We start from the raw sequence: 15622 nt of genomic DNA, 5'->3' as shown, positions 1-15622 counted from the left end.
CACACAGCACTGGGTCATTCTTCTCCCTCTTCAAAAGGCACAATATTGTTTGCTCACCTCTCTTCTGACATAGATATGAAGAGTGTGGGAGTTATCACTCCTTGACTGAAGATGTTGTCATATGCACGCCTGGCAGTGCTTCAGTTAACCTTAGTACATTTAATGGAAATGCCCTTGGTGATTCTTTCCATGGGCACTGGGCTGTTTGGTAGCATGGGCACCTCATTTCAGGACTGCAGCCTTGGAAATGTGAAAGGGATGGATGGGAAGTGTTTTTGCTCATTTCCTGTATCTAAATGCCAGAGATCTTACCTGAGAGCAAACTCAATCCCCTTGCTTCCCTAATAGTACAGATTTTATGTTCTGGTCCCAGATTTCACTCTCAACAGTTAAGTACTCTCTGCGGTGGATGTTCAAGGTGATTTAATCAGACAGGGCTATCCGCTGATCTTCAGCGGCACTTCACCGACTGCTAAAGCCTTAGCCAATGATTTTTCGGGTTATCTGGGAATGGAGACAGCGCTTATGCTGTTAAATGATAATCAGCATTTAACCACTTAAGTTAACCAGACAAATTGGTCCAGATCCACATAGGCTGAATGTCACATTTAACTTGATAAGGGAAAGTTGGCCATACACATCTGGATATTCAAAATTGATGCCTGGACAAGTGGTTGACTGAATTTAGATTTCAGCTTTGGCACTGAAATGGCCTGAAATTCGGATTTGGCCTTGACTGAAAGCGCAGTCTGCTGTCTCTCTCCCCCCCCCTTAACAAGAAGACTCCCTCCTGGAACTGCCTACTCTATTGGTGGTGGTCTAGAGGGTTAGGAGCAGTCCCAAGTCACTCCTGCCCGTGCTGGTGTTGCTATCAAAATGGCTGCCGAATTTCCAGCAGCAGTCTGTGGTTCTTGGTTCCAGGAGAAGGCTCCTTGTATCAGGTGAGGGAGGGGGCTGGTGCTTTTCAGGTTCCAGGCCAGTTTTGGTTTCAACTGAAGTCGAACATCAAAATTTGACCCTCTAGCCCGGAATGGCCTGGCATTGAATATTCTGTGTTGGCTATAAAGCCAGTGGCAGCTGACTATCTACTTTGTGCTTATCTCAGGCTTTACCCCTCACTCCCCCCACAGCTAGGGATCCTCTCTGCTTACCCCAGGCTTCTCTGTTGATAATTAGGATGAAATCAGCCACCCATGCTGACATGGATTACTTTTCTTAGAGCGCTCAAAAACCAAGATGGTGTTTTTAAGCATATGGAAAAATTCTTACACAACCTCCAACTCATAGGTTCCTTGGTCTGCTTTTGTCCAAGCTAGCTCAGACATGTTTTCTCTGCTCTTGCAGGAAGACTGACTTTTCTTCATGTTGCTGAAGATTTCATTTCGCTATATCATTCCTCAAAATTCATTAATCCATTCCTATATGTGGGAAAGGTACAAGTTCTTGAACTGGTTATGCCATGTGTAAGAGCAACCTCTTAAAATGTTCACATATAAGGCTTTTGAGACCTCAGCAAGAATTCCCTTGGTGACAGTAGGGGCAAGAAGGGTAACTTGGTTAATGTATAACATAACATAATTTTATTTTTGTATACCGCCACAATCAAAAGAATTCTAGGCGGTTTACACAAAAGAATAAGAACTGGACAGTCAGCGAAGTACAAAATATTAAAATCAGAATACAGCATATTAACTAAAAGATGATAAAAATTTAAATTTACGCAGTAAAATTATTAGGTTGAGGATAAAAAGATCAAGTTACGAGATAAATTTATCAAATAATACTGTCTTAATTTCTTTTTAGAAGGTGCCATAAGATAATATGGCTCCGCTGATATAGTTACCCATCCAAGACTGTTTTTCACTTGCTTGAAATGCAACATCCTGTCTAAGAAGGACTTAACTTTACAGCCTAAAATCTTTGGGTATGCAAATAACTTACAATTCCTGGTAACCCTCATGGAGTTGTATAGCACGAAATGAGATAACAGGTAGGTAGGGGCCGATCCCCAAACCGACTTAAAACAAAGACATGCAAATTTGAACATTACTCGTACTTCCACTGGCAACCAGTGTAATAATTGATAATAGAGGCTGTTATGTTCGCTTTTCTTCAGCCCAAATATCAGGTGAACAGCCGTATTCTGCACTGTTCTCAATTTTCTTACGACTTTCTTTGGTGCGCCCAAGTAAACAATATTACAGTAGTCCAATATAGATAATACCAATGCCTGCACCAACAATCTAAAAGATAAAGGGTGAAAATATTTTTTGATGGTCCTTAATTTCCATAGCGCAAAAAAGCACTTTTTCACCACCAAATTTGTATGTTCTACCAAGGTAAGATGGGAGTCTAAAGGAGAGAATTGACTTAATAAAGGTCCATTGCTCTACTCTTAAGACCAGATCACACTGTTTCTTCTAAGTGGTCATTCCATTAAAAAAGATAGTCCTTTTGTAATTTTTTTTAATGCAATATTCAAAATATACCTTCCCAAATAAACAACTTGTTAAGCAATATAAAACCAGTAGAAAAAGTGTTTGATACTCTAGGTATAATTACAGAAGGAAAAGAGAAGAAATAAATACTTCTACTCTACTTTTTCAAAGTTCACAATTAAGGTGAAATGAGAATTATAAGGAGAGGTATTAAGGGAAAATAAAAATAAAGGGAAAATGAAACTGCTAGTGCTTCTCAAATCTCACAAATAATATTGGATATGACTTGGAAAATTAGGGGAAGATATCTGAAACCCTTTCTCTATAGCAGGACTACTGGAACATTTGTCATTCATTTATTTCAATTTCAATCCCGTCCTCCCAGTAGCTCAGAACAGGTTACAAGCAAACATTCACATTTGGACAATACAAAGACTATACAGCAACTTAAGTATAGGTTAAGAATGGAGAAGGGGGAATTTTAGGGGGCGATGGGGGTTGATTGCAGTTGGAATTTTAGTTGAAGAGGAGGGTCCTTTGTGAAGGCTCATAAAAAATGTATTAATTTAAAAAATTTTTTATACCGTTTAAAACTAAACGGTTTACATAATTTACATACATCATTTTAAAACAAAAACATGATAAAATAAACATACCAACAATCCTCAGAAATCATGTCTAAAAAATACCATCATAACTTGCATAGTAAAGATCACGAATAATTCATAAACTCTGCTAGAGAGGAAAATTATTGGCTAGAGAAAGGCATCTACAAATAACTGCGTCTTAAGTAGTTTTCTGAACATGCCATTTTCACGATAGTTTCGTATCTGACCCACCAAGGAGTTCCGTATCTTAACTCCTGCACAACGAAAAGTCATTTTACCAGTCTGAACAAGCCACTGCTTCTACTATTAATTATTTCTAGAGCGCTACCAGATGTATACAGTGCTGTACAGAGTCACGAAGGAGACAGTCCCTGCTTGAATGTGCTCACAATCTAGACTAAACTAAACTAAAACTTAGCTTTGTGTACCAGGTCTTCAACCAAAATGGAGCTTGACTTGGTTAACAGTAACTAAAAGAAGTAAAAAGAGAAATAACAATATTAATTTGAATGATTTCCAAAGTGTTTAGCAAATAGAATAGTTTTTAAAGATTTGCGAAAAAATTGAGGGAATGGTTAAACTGATGAGCAGAGGGCAGTGGGAAGTAGGGTTACAAGATGAAGGTAGATTTTCAGCCTACTTTTGAACAATGGAAGGGGTGGGGCATGATGCACGGACTCAGGTAGTTTATTCCAGGCATACAGGGAATGAAGTCTAGAATTGACAGTGGAGGAGAAGGGGACGGATAAAAGCAACTTCCATTTAGAAGGAAATGTCAAACAACAATGTGCTCCGAGCTGCTGGACTTTAGGCCTTAGTTGAAAAAACTGCTGACTTCATGATTGTCTCTTCTCTTTGCACATCTCAAAATGCTCAAAATTTTATACCACAAAATGTGTCATGTTGATTCTTAAAAGCTTTTTGCAAAATAGTCAGGTATCACAATAGTTCTTTCAAATTCTCCGAAAGATCTAGCAAGTCCAATAAATTGTGTTCCTCATCTGCTGAGTTTCCAGATAGGAATGAAACAAAATATACCTGTAAAATACTAGGGATAGATGACACTTTCAAAACTCCTTCTAAATATGTAACCAGCATGCTCATAGGAGATAATCCAATCACTGTATCCTTCATAATCATTCTATTGATTTTAACCCTTTTCTGTTCCAAGTCTCAAAATTTAGTCTTATATCCAGCTAATTTTGTTTCATGTTCAGCTAACTGGACTGAGTGACTAGTTGTAGAATCCAACAGACTTGATAATTGAGTAGATTGAGCCTGAAACTGCACTGTAGAAGACCTTTTAAATCTTCAATTGGGTATCTAAAGTTATAACTTGCAGTTTTGTGGTGTCATGAGACAATGGCAAGGTCTGCTGCTTCAGGACATGTCTAACTGCAATTGATCCACGTTGTTTACTACACTGATACCTCCAGCCAGAGCCAGCATCGCAGCATTTTCCTCCACATGAGCCATGCCCAACTCAACAATCTGCTCCACATGATAACCAGCAGGTCCTACCAGGCTATAAGATGTTTCTGGAGCTAAGGAGAACCCTGGATCTCTTTTCTCCTTAGAATCTTCAAGTAATTCTGCTCTTGGGGCATTAAGAATTGCCATACTGGGACAAGTCCATCAAGCCTAGTATCCTGTTTCCGACAGTGGCCAACCCAGGTCCCAAGTACCAGACAGAAACCCAAATAGTAGCAACGTTCCAGAGCTGAGATTGTGATGTCATAATGGCTCATTCCACCAATGCCTAAGAGCCAATCTCATCATTGATGTCACAAAGGCTTGATTGTCCTACACTTGGCTCACATAAGATTAGCCGTAGTAGGACAGACCATCAAGGCCAGTATCCTGTCCCCAACAGTGGCCAATCCAAGTCCCAAGTACCTAGCTAGATCCCAAGTTATAAAACTGATTTTATGCTGCTTATTCTTAGAATAAGCAGTAGATTTCCTCAAGTCATCTCAATAGTGTCCTATGGACTAACCTTTTTGGAATTTATCCATACCTTTTTTTAAACCCTGCTAAGCTAACTGATTTATTTATTTTCATTTATTTTATTATTTATATACTACTTATAGGCTAAGAAGTTTACATTCAGGTTTGCAAGCATTTTTCCCTATCGGTCTTGGTGGGCTTGCACTCTATCAAATGTACCTGGGGCAATGGGGGGATTAAGTGACTTGTCCAGGGTCACAAGGAGCAGCATGGGATTTAAACCCACAACCTCAGGGTGCTGAGGCTATAGCTCGCACCACCGATAAATTCCAGAGTTTAATTACAGGCTGCATGAAGAAATTTTTGGTTATAGAGGAGCTCCAAACTACATGATTATCAATCGAGCCTGAAACCACTACCTGAGCGACACTGTCATGAGGTTTTCATGTTTGACCCTCTCTCTTAATAATAATAATTTTATTCTTATATACCACCAAAGCCATGGTAATTCGAGATGGTTTACAACAAGAAGAGCTGGAACAATCAGCGAAGAGGTTACAATTCAAAGTCATCAATACAATCTTACATAATGGAAGAAGTGGAAAGCTAAATAGTTCTTAGGTTACTGGTTGAATTAACAGCTATAAAAATTATTAGTTTACAGATGGGTTGAACAAACTCGTTTTTACCAATTTTCTAAAATTGAAGTAGGTTGAGGAATGCGTGAATACGTTACTGAGCCATTTCTGGTAAGCAGTCGTTAGAAAGAAATAATAGAAACATGAGGCTCAGGGCTACTTGGCTTGATGGACCATTGGTCTGACCCAGTAAGTCTATTCTTATGTTCTTCTTATGTGCAGGTACTTTCTCTGTCTTTAATGGGTTCACAATCCCAAGTATTGTACCTAGGGCAAGGAGCTACAGTGGGAATCAAATCCAGTTCGCCTGGTCCTTTACCCATGGCTAGTAGCAGATCTCCTGTTCATGTCTTCAACCTGAACCCATCCCAATAGTGTTAACTAAAGAAAGAGTTGAGATTCCTTTCTCTGGAAGAAAATGTATCCTACTCCAAATCCTAAAATAAGGAGGTTTAAGACCAATATTGGACCTGAACAAGTATCTGGCCTTGGAGAATTGAGAATAAAATCTGTGTAGACCTTACTTCCCTTCCTTTGGTTATGTTCTTGGAATCTCAAGGATTTATAATTGCATACTATACCCAGATAAACCACTACCAACAGAAATAAGGCACTGTATGGCAACTGTTTGAAAACTATCAAATTAATCGTGGTAGTTTGCCTCAGATGGTGGAGCAATATACCCAGTTCAGGGAATATACACTCCTGTTCACTTCATGGGCTACCAACCACCTCCCTATTCTAACTAATTTGGTTTTTAATTCTTCTTTAATAAATATTGTTTTAAAAACAGCAAACTTTTCCTAATACAATAACTTTATGTGCCAAACAAGCTATTTGAAGTGAAATTCGGCAGAAAGGTGCAAAACAGCTTATTGTTGTCTCTTAACTCTTGTGCAACAAATCATTATCAAATTCTTATTTTGTTTTATTTTACAGCAGTACTTATCTTGAAAAACGCTCTGCTTTATGCGTCATAACTGTACCGCTGATTCAACCTGGAGCTGTTAATATGCTGAAATGTCTAGTTACTCATATTTATTTTCAAGTCCGACGTGGCCTGCGTTTCGCTGGACCAACTTGTTACCCGCTGTGTCAGGGTTTATTGTGCAACGGTGTCTAAAAACAGAAACATCCTAATTACTATTAAGCAAACTTCATCAATTTACCTTTACTTACTTAAGCAAGTTTATCTTAACAGCGGTGCACCATTCCTTCTGCCGATTGCAGTCAACAAATCAATATGACGCTGGCCACGTTAAAAAGACATGATGACGTCAAAATACTTAACATCTACCTCCTGACTGGAGGATTATTGCCGGTGTGCAAAACCTTTCACCAGCTTATTTTTCTATTATAGAAATCCTGCACTGAACGTGCATACAACTTATCATTTTTATTATCTATAATTGCAGAACTTCATTAGTCTGTCTGTAGTTGACTAAATTCCCTTACTTATTGAAATTGTCAGATCTTTTATCGAAAAATGAAAAAATCAAAATCAGTGAAAGTGCTATCCAAAATCAGTAAAAATGCTGCCACTCCATGGCCTTGTTTAAACCCAAAGGCTCTTAACGTATTCAATTTAAATGTCCACCTTTGCTCTCTTTGAGCTAAGATTTTTTTTTTTTTTTAAATCTCCTCCTCTCCTCCCTGGGAGATCCAAAATCCACGAATACAAAAGAATCCAAGGAAAAACGACACAACTTTTACTCCAACAAAATAGGATCCTCCACAACCAACAGCAAAGAACTCTTCAAACTAATCAACTCACTATTCGAAACTGCCCACCTAAAACAACCTTCCTCCACTCAACTACCAACCGCTGAGAACTTCGCACATTTCTTCAAGTCAAAAGTTCACAACCTTAGAGCCTCCTTCCAAAACATACCACCCCCACCTCCCTCAATCTGACTCAATCCCAACAGACATGATCTGGAAACACTTTGAAATTCCTAACTGGTTCCTATTTCTACAGCTCTATAATAAGTACGCCAAAACCTTCTGCCGCCTATACACCTGCCCACCCATCATCATGAGAGCAGCCCCTGCCCCCTTCAAGGCCATGCTCTATGACTGGATCTCTCAACTAATGGCAAACGGCGAATTCCAAACCAACCTCGGCCACATCCTTATCACACCCTTTGTAAAGAACTGCAAGGACCCCATATCCACAACTTCCAACTACAGACCTGTAGCCAAAATCCCCTTCTTCACCAAACTTATGGAAGGCCTGATCAACGCTGCCTTCACAAACTGTCTGGAAAAATTCCCAACACTTCACGAATACCAATCTGGATTCCGCTCACACTTCAGCACCGAAATAGCCTTAGCCTCCATCATTGATCACATCTCACACCTACTCAGTTCAGGGAAACGAGCATTAATACTCCAATTTGACCTCAGCAGCGCCTTTGACCTGGTGGACCACGACATCCTACTCAGAACGTCTTGATGCCATAGGCATCTCGGGCCATGTACTTAACTGGTTCAGAAGCTTCCTAAAAACCCAATCCTATCAAGTCATCAGTAAACAAACCTACTCCCAAACATGGATCAACCCCTGTGGTGTCCCTCAAGGCTCCCCCCCTATCCCCCACCCTATTCAACCTATACATGTCATCCCTAGACCAAGAACTATCCAGGCTGAACCTCCAATCTTGCATCTGTGCAGATGACATCACAATCATAGTTCCCATCTCCACCCTATCAGCCTGAACCAGACACTTCATCTCTTCAATCATCGACCAAGTAGAACAATGGTCCACAAATTTCAAACTAAAACTAAACCTGGAAAAACCCAAAATATTTAGGGCCTCCCCTCGGAACAATCCGCTGAACCTTCCATCAACCTAAATGAAAGAAACATTCCAATTGATCCTACAATTAAAATCCTAGGAGTCACCTTAGATCAACAACTGACATTCAAAACCCACACCAACATCCTTATCAAAAAATGCTTCCACTTGCTATGGAAACTTCGCACACTAAAACCATTCTTTGATTTTGCATCATTTAGACCATTGGTCCAGTTGTTGATCCTGAGCTCATTGGATTATTGCAACATAATCTACCTTAGGTCGCACAAAAATTCCATCAAGAAACTGAGGCTAATCCAGAACACGGCCGTTCGACTAATCTTTGGCCTGAAAAAATCCGAACACATCACCTCATATTACAAGGAACTTCACTGGCTACCCATCGAGGCCAGAATAATCTCCAAATTCGTCTGCTTCTGCTACAAGACTCTCCTCGGCACCGCTCCCACCTACCTCCTGAAACACTTCATCCTACAGGACAAACTCCGCTTCCCACTCAGAACACTCCTGTTTACATTCCCCTCCCCCAAAAGATGCCAATTCAAAAGATTCCTCAACAGGACTCTCGCCTTCCAAGCAGGGATATGGAACAACACTGAGTGACCTAATCCTGAATCACTATCATACCGCATATTCAGAAAATCAATAAAAACACACTTATTCGACAGATTTGTCTGAACACACCTACCTCTTCTTACACGTTCCTCCTCCCACCCCCTATTCTGCCCAATTGCATAATTGCCCACTTACCCCTTCCCAATTCCAACCGATGTTAACTCGCTGTTATCTGCACCTCTTATTGTACATCCTCTTGAATTGAAACAAACTGAAAGGTATGACATATCACATCAATTATTATTGCTTTTAATGAAAAAAATTCCTGTTTTTCAATTTTACAATGTTTTGCTAAGGGTGCTGTTAAGACCTCTAGTGATGTTGCTTTTGTGCTCATTCAAGCGTATATTAAATTGTCTTGAGGTCAGTCCAACATGAATTAAATTACAAGGACATCTGATGGCATAAACCCCACCCCACCCCACCCTAGCTGTTTTGCAATTGGAAAAATGATGTAAGGCATGATCCCTTCTATCAAAAGGATTATGAAAAATTCTTGTGCATTCCATGATCTTACACATTTGACACGTGCCACAAGGAAAATGTCCAACTTTATCAGGCAAATTGGGCATAAGATCTCCTTCAGATTTTTTGACCTATGATATGCAATTCTTAAATCAACGTCCTTAAATCTGACTATTTTGTGCATAACTGAGCACACATGGACCGGGCTTCATTGTCCGATCTTGGAGTTGATGACATTCCTAGGATAACTTCTTCTTTTGTATTTTTCTTTCATCTCATTGGATTGAGTCTTAAAATCTGCTACTGAAGAACATATTCTCCTCAATCTAAGAAATTGGGAGTAGGGGAGGCTCTTTAAAGCCACAGGGTGGAAGCTTGAGAAATGTAATGCAGAATTTTTGTCAGTCTCCTTTTTATACACATTTGTGTGGAAGGTATTATCTTGCCATATAATGTTGACATCTAAAAAAGATATTCTGGATGTATCATAAACATATGTAAATTTAACATTTTGGTGGCAAGAATTGATAGAAGCAAAAAAGTTTTTAAATTCAAACTGTATCAATCCAAATAAAAAAGATATCATCTATATATCTGAGCCACACACAGTGATCTTTGCAAAATAAGATGATCTATATACTCATTCATTTTCAAACGACACCATAAAAAGGTTTGCTACTAAGAGGGTCATGGTAATACCCATGGCCACCCCCGATTTTTGGCGAAACAAACAATCTTCAAACAGAAGCTTTCTGTCAATAGTTTCAGCCAAGTCAAGAATGAACTGTGTGGGAATCAGTTGAGGACATGGATGTGATAGATGAATATTGAGCAAGTGATGGCTGCACTGCACCTTATTTATGGCAAGGTTCACAACTTGTTCTGTCTGTATCTGCTGGTTGAGGAGCATAATCCATTCATTCTGGAATAGTCTGGAAAGTAGCAAGGAAAGAAAATTAGCAGGTAAGAACAAATGTTTCACATTTCTCGTATCTCTCCTCTGCCCTTAGGTATAAATATTTAGGACTTGGATCTCATCTCATTGGGTTTTTGGCATAGGCTATTGTGATAGCTTGACTCTGGACTGTCTGTACTATTATCTATATTTTTTGAGGTGTGCATGTTCCAACAATGGACACAGTATTCCTGATGAGATCTCATCATTGAAGTGTAAAATAGCATTCTCACTGCTTTTATTCTATCTGGTTATGTCACTCCCTATTTACAGTGCCGAAATCCTAACTACTTTGTGTGGATTTTTTCCCGTTATATAGTCTAAAAAATGCAATTCAAAATGAATTAAAATAGCAGTTTGTTTTACTGATCTACACAACATATTCAACACTTTCAACTTGAAAGAAGAATTATGGAAATTTTAGAACAGTAAGAATAAATCAAAATATTTTGATTGCATAATTCTTCACAGCCCTTTACTCAACAGTTGGTGGAAACCCCTTTTGCAGCAATAACAATCATGAGTTTGTTTATTTATTTATTTACAAAATTTATTACACAATCTCAAAATTCTCTTTTTATTTAAAGAATATTTCATATCAGAAATCATGGCTTAGCATCCATACAATGTAATATTCATACCATTTCTCTTTGGTACAATGCTAAGATAAGTTCATGATGCAATATTACTCCATTACTCTCAACCTCCCCTATCTATCCTAATCAAAGCACACCTCAATGCACTTCTACTCTCTCCTTCCATTTAACAAATGGGTCCCAAATTTTAGCTAAATTGCAAAGCAGTCAATTTTGGCGTGTGACAAACAAAATCCACTTTAGCCAAAACTTGCTGATGCATGGGTATTATTGTTTGTTTCCATACCACCATCAGAACAAGTCTGTCAGCGGTGGTGATATATATAAATAACTCATTTGTGATGTTTTCTAGGTAGTACCAATGGTTTTATGTTCAGCAGGCCACAGTCCATTATTTTCATAGAAACGGGACAGCAGATAAATGGCCCATCCAGCCTGCCCATCCACATCATCTACTAACAACTCCTCTCCCTAAGAGATCCCAGATGGCTTGTTCCACACTTTTTGAATTAAGACACAGTCTGTCTCTATCTTCATCCCATGCCCTATCACTCTGGAGTTTCCTTCCTCATGCGTATTTATGCCACGTAGATATTTAAACATCTCTATTAGTGCTACCCGATTCAGGAAAAAAAATTTTGATTTGATTCAGCCTATTGAATTGGTTTTTCGATTCGATTTTCCTGCCCAATTGGGTGTTTTTTTCAAACATCCTGGTGGGTTTATTTTATAGCTTTTTCACCCCCCTTTGGCTTCTCCTAACCACACTGACGTTGTGGTGTAAACAAAATAAAGAAACAAAAAGGACTTTTCCTCTGTTAAATCCTAGCTCATGTTTGCGGTCTAACACCAGCTCTGGCAGGATACACGTTTCAAATCTGACATATTGTAATCACAAAACAGAAAATAAAATTAGTTTTTCTACCTTTTGTTGTCTAGTTATTTTTCAAATCTTGTTGGTCCAAGGCTCTGGTTGTCTTCTGATAACTTGCTTGCCAGGGTATCCTTCTTTCTCCGTGCTAACCATCCATCTGCCATCTCTGTCCTCCCCTTCCATTTCCCTTCCCTCCCCAGGAGGTCTGGCATCTTTCCTTTTTTTTGTCTCCTTCCACAGAGCCACCTTTTCTTAACTACCCTTTCATCCAGCATCTCTCCCTCCTTCCCACCACCCCAGGGTCCACCATCTCTCCCTTTCTTTTCCCAACTACCCTCCTATACAGTATCACTATCCCCCCTCCACACCATCCCTTGTGTCCAACTTCTCTCCCTTTCTGTTCCTTCCCTCCCTAAATCCCATTGTCCATCATCTCTCTCCCTCTCCTCTATTTTCAGACCCATTATTTCTTCCCCCCCCCCCCAAAGTCCGGCATATGCACATCACTTTGAACCACTCCTTACCTCCCTCCCTCTGTGTACTTCTACACCAGGGGCCCCCTCCCCTGAAGGTCTGTCCCCCTCTGAAGGCCTGCACCCCACCCCTAAAGGCCTGCCTGTCTCCCCTGAAGGCTTGTGCCACCATCCCTGAAGGCCTGTTTCCCCCTTGAAGGCTTGTCATTCCCCCATTAAAGGCCTGTCCCATCCTATTAAAGGCCTGTCTCCTCCCTGAAGGCCTGCCTGCCTGCCTATCTCCCCCCTTGAAGGTCTGTCCCCCTCTGAAGGCCTGTCTCCCCCTTGAAGGCCTGCTTGCCGGTGACGGGACAAAAGTGCGCGAGACAAATGCGCACCGACAATTCAGCGCAAGATTTCAGTGTGCTGCAGGAAAACCTTCTTTTAAAAGGCTCTGATGGGGGTGTGGAGGGGGAACCTCCCTACTCTACTTAATAGGAATTGTGCTGCCTCGTGTTGCCGTGTTGGGGGTTTAACCCCCCACATTATACTGAAAACCTAACTTTTTCCCTAAAAAATAGGGAAAAAGTTAAGTTTCCAGTATAATGTGGGGTTACAACCCCCCCAAGCCAGCACGATCCCTATTAAGTAAAGTGAGGGGGTTCTCCACCAACATCACCCGTCGGAGCCCTTTAAAAGAAGGTTTTGTTGCGGTGTGCTGAAGTCTTGCGCTGAATTGTCGGCGCGCTTAAGATTATGAACCCTGCCTGCCTGTCCCCCCGGAGAGGCCTGCATGTTCCCCCTTGTCTCCCACTGGTGTCCGGCTTCCCCCCTGGCCTCCCCGCACCATTTACCTTTGAGGAGCAGCCTGCAGACAAGATCGCGATGCTAGTGATCTTTGCACTGCTTTTGAGCTGTTTCCTCTGCTGCGGTCCCGCCCCTCCTCTGATGTCAGAGGCAAGATCGCGGCGGAGGAAACAGCTCTGAAGTAGTGCAAAGATCGCTAGCATCGTGATCTTGTCTGCAGGCTGCTTATCAAAGATAAACGGTGCGGGGAGGCCGGGGGGGAATGGACACCAGGGGGGGCAGCTGGACAGCAGCACTTCCTTACTGACCCTCCCCCCTCGCCGTCTTAAGCAGGTGCGGCAGCGGCCGGCCAACAAGAGCAGCGCTGCCGCTCCTGTTTTAGGGGGCGAGAGGAGAGGGTCAGCCAAATCGGGAACTGATTTTTTTTGTTTTGTTTTGTTTTGAATCGATTTGAATCAATTCACCAGAAGTGAATCGGTGAACCGATTCGAATCTTGAATTGGGCAGCATTAATCTCTTATCATATTTATTTATTTCAAAAGCTTATATTCCGCTTATACCTAAATGGATATATCTCCCCCCCACCTTTTCTCCAAAGTATACATATTGAGATCTTTGAGTCTGTCCCCATATGCCTTATGACATAAACCACCAACCATTTTAGTAACCTTCCTCTGGACTGACTCCATCCTATATCTTTTTGAAGGTGTGGTCTCCAATATTGTACACAATATTCTAAATGAGGTTTCACCAGAATCTTATACAGGGCTATCAATACTTCCTTCTTTTTCGCTTGGTAGACTGGTATAGTCTTTACGAATGGGTAATATGCCTCACTGCTACCAGCAGGTGGAGACTTAGATCAAACTTGTATATCAGTATAGCATACCTCTCTTGCTACTCCACTTTTCAGCTCCCCTCTTAGCGCTATTGGAACTTTGTTTGTAGACTCCTGGTTCCCCTTTTTGTGCTGGATAGAGCTTGGGCGGGTTCTGTTTGGGGATCTTTCCGACCTCGGGGGTGTTAAACCCGGTGGGTCTCGTGCTGGGTCCCACCCCCCACGTTCCTTCACCTCCCCATATTTTTGTAGTGGGCCTCAGCAGGCGGCCTGGCCCCCTGGTTGGTCAGCCCTCCAGCTTTGAGAGCTATGGAGTCTATTCTAAGTAAAAAGAAATAACAAAAAAATCCTGAGGTGTGCCGGTCTAAAGGGCTCATTTCCCTTTATAACTGCCTTTTTTTTCTGTGTTTTTTCTCAACTAACCGGCACTTTCTTTACAGCTAGGGCGGTTTTCAACACAATGAGCTCTTTTAAAGGGAAAAAGTGCTCCAGGCTGGCCTGTGTAAGCGTTATGCAGTCCGGAGCGGTGGGGAAGCCTCGTCGGCAGTGGATGCCAGCGGCCAGGGCACCCTTCCGCATGTGCCTCGTGGTTCGGCTTCGGATTGTGGGAAACCCTGGGCTTCCTCCGACGCCCACATGGGGGGTTTCCTAGCTACCGACGGTCAGGGAGCACAGGATTCCTTTTCGTGTCGGTTGGTTCCTCGGCCTCAGCGTCAGGAAAGTCCCAGGTTTTTCAGACACGACAGGCCGCAGGAGCTCCGATTTTGGCAGTTTCAGGTCCAATTTTGGCGGGAACCTCCTCATTCATTTCAGTTACCTCAGGTGACCTTCCCCCTGTTCTGGAAATACAGGGACAAGGTATGTCAGGGTCCCCTGCTGGGGCAGGGAGTCCTTTGGGGCCACCAGGGTCTGTCCCCCTGAATTTATGTTAGCACTTTATAAAGCTTATGTGCTGGCGGCAGAAGGTTCCGTGTCCACTCCGGGGTGGGGGGGGGGCTTACCCTCGACATCTTTCCCGGTGCGGCCCCACACAGTGGTGGTTTTGCCCCCCCCCCCCCTCTGCTCCTCTCTCAACAAACTGGAGGAGCAAGAGGGGTATGCTATACTGATATACAAGTTTGATCTCAGTCTCCATCTGCTGGTAGCAGTGAGGCATATTACCCATGAAAATTAACAGATAAGAACCTAATTTCTCCTTTTATTAGCCATTCCTCTTCCTGTACATTCAAGCATCTTTCCATCTTGTGCCATCACCTTGTCAACCTGTTTGGCTACCTTAAGATCATCGCATATGATCACACTTATGTCCCATTGCTCTTTCATGCACAAAAGTTTTTCACTCCTTAAACTGTACTGTTCCCTCGGGTTTTTGCATTAAGGTCATCAGAATCACAGATGTCCACTACACTGGGGAATCCCTTTGGGTAAATTTGGCCAGAGGGAAGGACAAATGCCTGTATCTTGGCGTAATATACAGACCCCCAAGACAACAGGATGACCTAGATATGGAATTAATCGGAGATGTAGAGAATATCACCTTGCGTGGGGACACAGTATTGTTAGGTGACTT

General features: G+C 41.6%; 1 protein-coding gene across 13 annotated transcripts in view; it reads left to right on the top strand.

Annotated features, from left to right (window-relative positions):
• The window catches only part of LOC117355920 (protein scribble homolog), a 393083-nt gene that overhangs the window by 207228 nt on the left and 170233 nt on the right, over window positions 1–15622 (top strand). The window lies entirely within an intron of this gene.

Source organism: Geotrypetes seraphini, chromosome 2, assembly GCF_902459505.1.
Source record: "Geotrypetes seraphini chromosome 2, aGeoSer1.1, whole genome shotgun sequence".
NCBI classification, from domain to species: Eukaryota; Metazoa; Chordata; class Amphibia; order Gymnophiona; family Dermophiidae; genus Geotrypetes; species Geotrypetes seraphini.
This window is presented reverse-complemented; position numbering and strand designations above follow the sequence as displayed.